This window comes from Lepus europaeus, chromosome X (genome assembly GCF_033115175.1).
Source record: "Lepus europaeus isolate LE1 chromosome X, mLepTim1.pri, whole genome shotgun sequence".
Lineage (NCBI taxonomy): Eukaryota > Metazoa > Chordata > Mammalia > Lagomorpha > Leporidae > Lepus > Lepus europaeus.
In genome coordinates, this window is record NC_084850.1 from 91,173,796 (window position 1) to 91,178,071 (window position 4,276).

The following is a 4,276-nucleotide window of genomic DNA, read 5'->3' on the forward strand; positions in this document are numbered from 1 at the left end:
ATGCAAAAAGGGACATTACAACTGATGTCACAGAAATTAACGGGATTATAAGAAACTAAAACAATCATATTTCAACAAATGAATAATCTAAAAGAAATCAAAAAATTCTTAGAAAGACTCAACCTATCAAGACTGAATCATAAGGATATAAAAAAAAATCTTAATATACCTATGACTAGTAAGGATATTGAATGAGTAATCAAAATACTCCCAACAAAACATGGCCAGGACTGAATAATTTCACCGGTGAATCCCACTAAAATTTAAAGTGTTAATGCCAATCTTTCCCAAAATCTTCCAAAAAATTGAGGCTAGCATTGTGGTGCAATGGGTTAAGCCACTGCCTCTGGCACTGATATACCATATGGGCATCAGTTTGAGTCCCAGCTGCTCCACATCCAATCCAGCTCCCTACTAATGCACCTGAGAAAGTAGCAGAAGATGGCTCAAGTGACTGGGCTCCCGGCTTCTGTCTGGCCCAGCCCTGGCTGTCGTGGCCATTTGAGGAATGAACCAGCAGGTGGAAGATCTCTATCTGTCTCTTCCTGCCTCTCAGCAACTCTGCCTTTCAAATCAATAAATAAATATTTCTTTAAAATCGTCCAAAAAAATTGAAGGGGAATACACACTTCTGAACTCATTTTACAAAGCCACTATTAAATTACCCTAATAAGAAAGCAGTACAAAGATATCACCCCCCCCACCAAAAAAAAAAAAAAGAAAGAAAAGAAATAACCAATAACTATGAACAGAGGCAAAAATCCTCAAGAAAATGCTAGGAAACCAATTCAATAGCTTGTTAAATGGATTATATACCATGAAAGGTTTTTCTATGGAAGGCCAGGATGCTCAAACAAATGAACATATTAACGTGGCACTCCACCATGAACATGGTGCACTACAACTTCAAGAAGTTTACCATGGGTGCCATCTGCCAAAGACTTTTTTGAACTAACGTTAAGAAAGACTCAACAAAACATTCCAACAGTTATTCGTATACATTACCAAATTCATCAGGAGATATTTTAACAAAATAAAAGTCAAATTTATTTAACAGTATTACCACGATAGATTCTAATTTTACTGGTTTTATGAATATCTCCATGACAAGGATCATTACAAGCTGATTCCTTAGACAAATAAATATTGTCCAAAATTTAACTGACAATTTTGCTAAAGATTATGTGTAGCTTATGAAATATGGTGAGTCTCTCTTATCGCTTTAAGTGGTTGAAGCATACTGCCCTCAGGTGAATGTGCACTATTATCAAGACATAGCGGAAGGGTTTGGAATATTTTGAACAAGTGAATCAGTGTTTATCTCATTTAACAACACTTGACACATATATGAGAACTCTGCTGTTGTGTGGGTGCCCAAATGCTTGGAAACCCAGATTCATCAATAACGTGGTGAGAGCAGATGTGGATTCCAGACCTATGTATTTATAACCTAATCTGTGTTTTGCACACTTGGGCTGATTATAAGTATCTATTTTAACAGGTTATAGATTATATACTCTAAATATTATAAATATTTAGTATTTACCTTGGCAGGTAGTAGACACTACAGAAATTTAAAAATCCTGTCACCCTTTTGAAGATTTGAACACCACCAGAATGCAAGCCATTATAGCCCTGGGTCACCTCTGCACTTTTCTGTATGCAATGGGTTTGTCTGAGCAATGTGGATATGTGTTAAAAGAGCAGATCAAACTCTTCTAGGATATGATACCTCTCTTTATCAACAAGCCTCTTATAGTTGTAGCAAACAAACATGATGTGAAGAGACTAATCGAACTTTCTGAATATGATCAGAAAATGTTTCAAACTTTGCAGGCTGAAGGATTCCCTATAACAGAAAACAGCACCGTGCTTGAGGAAGGAATTATCAAAGTAAAAACAGAGGCTTGCAATAGCTTTTGGCTCAGCAAGTGGAAACCGAAATTAAGGGAAATAAAGTAAATGATATGCTGAACAGATTATACTTAGCTTTCCCAAACAAGAGAGATAAGGAAAGCCCCCCTTTCATCTCCAAAGGAGTGGTGACATGCAGAAAGAGAATGGAAAATGGAAATTACAAGAAGAAAAGGGAGTGAGAGCTTGATATAGAATTGGGAGGTGGTCATATTTTAGACCTTCAGAAGTACTAGGATTTAATGACTTTGAAAAATATAAAATTACAGAGATATGGGAGGCTATAATATAGCCAATTATATTCTCTCTCTCTCTCTCTCTCTTCCTCCCTCCTTCCCTCCCTCCCTCCCTTCCTCCCTCCCTCCCTTCCTCTCTCTGTAACTCTCACTTTTAAATAAATAAAACAAATCTTAAAAAACAGTTGCTGACAAGTATGAATCTAAACGTGAATACGAGGAACTGGTAAAAATCCAATAGCTAGAAAAAAATAACTTGAAAAGTCTACAACCCAAAGAATACAGAGACCCAGGATATATTTTTAAAATTATCTACCTATCTATCTAATAGGCAGAGTGACAGAGAGAAGGAAAGGGAGAGGGATGGAGGGAGGGAGGGAGGGAATGGGAGAGAGAGGGAGATCTTCTATCTGCTGGTTCACTCTCCAAGTGGCCACAACAACCAGGGCTGGGCCAGGCTGGAGTCAGGAATCTGGATCACCACTCTGGTCTCTCATATAGGTAGCAGGGCCCCAATTTGTTGAGCCATATTCCCACTGGCTTTTCAGGTCCATTAGCAGGGATCTGGATTGGAAGCAGAGCAACCGGGACTCTGATATGAGCAATCTGATATGAGATTCCAGTGTTGTGAGCCACAGATTAACCCCCTGTGCCATGACATTAGCCCTGACCCAGGATGTCTTGAACTGCTCAGAAGGATACATGGACAGTTCTGGAGTGTGAGATGCAGTCTAGGTGCTGCCCTGAGTGATGAAGACAACAGTCACTACACAATCCAAGCAACAAGATCTCAGAGGAAAAGTAAGAAAGACTCTGTTTCACTCCCTCCGTAGCCCAGAATCAGAGTTGCTCTCAAAATTCCACATGATGCTTCCGGATTTTGGGATACCAAGATAGTGAAGAAAGATTATGGTGTATAATTTTCAGAATAAGATGAACCTGTTTGAGGATGAAAGGGGAAGCAGATAGACATTTCTGTTATATGAAACCTAAGCACTTCATCTCTGGAAAAAGGAAAAGCTGATAAGAACCACAGGAGATATGCTTTTCACTTGCCATGGTTGGCTATACTGCTGTTCATTTCTTGGTTTGGTATGGTACATTTTCATAAAACTGAAATCATTATCTACAACCTAAAAAATGAAAATGAAAGTAATTAAAGCATTTGTTGCTTCACTAAACACTGTGGTTAACCCCTATTTTTGTCATTGCATAATCAAATATTTTGAATAAATAAGGTTTCTGCATTCAATAAGGCATTGATTACTTCAGATTTACAGAATTGAAAAGATTTTAGTATCACTGTTCTGTTTTTGATGGAGAAAATCCTATCTTTTTCTTCTGCAAGAAGGAATTTTAATTCATCATATATGAATAGCCCTATTTTGTAAAGAAAGCATCACTACTTGTAGATGTAGTCAGAAGGTTACCAGTCCTACCCTGCAAGCTTGGAAGCAAACATGCTTACATGTGTCAGGACTCAGTGCTTAAAATACACCTTTAAATCATTCTCTAATATTTTTGCACAATGTTTCATTGTAATCTTCCTTCAATCCCTTTATCCAAAATAAACTGCAGAAGACAGTAAGAAAAAAATCAATTAATGTGATATGCCACATTAACAAATTGAAGAATAGGGAGTGAGCTTTTAGACAAGCAGCTAAGACACGCCTGTCCCATATTTGCATTATCTGGGTTCAATTCCTAATGAAAGAAATTACAGAAGACACAAGTAAATTTAAATACATCCTGTATGAATGGATTGGAAGACTTAATGATATTAAAATGTCCTCACTATCAGGGTCCATGTTATGACAGTCAGTTAAACTGCCTCCTGCAATCCCATATGGATGCCAGTTCCAGTCCTGGCTGCTCCAGGACTTAGAATCCAGTTCCCTGATTATATGCCTGAAAAAGCAACAGAAGATGACTCAAGAGCTTGGGCCCCTGACACCCATGTGGGAAACTCAAAAGGAGTTCCCGGCTTCTGGCTTCCAGGAGTGAACCATTGGATGGAAGAGCTCTCCACCCCCCTCCTTTTCTCTTCTCTTCCTCTCTCCCTCTCTCTTCTCCTACCTTCCCTTCCCCTTTTTCCCTTTCCCTCTCCTTCTTCCTCTCCCTTCTCC

The 4,276-nt window shown here is 38.5% G+C and overlaps 1 pseudogene; it reads left to right on the forward strand.

The window, feature by feature from the left end:
* Positions 1-890: 890 nt before the first annotated feature.
* Positions 891-3,174, forward strand: LOC133752748 (GTP-binding protein 4-like; annotated as a pseudogene).
* The last annotated feature ends 1,102 nt before the right edge of the window (positions 3,175-4,276 follow it).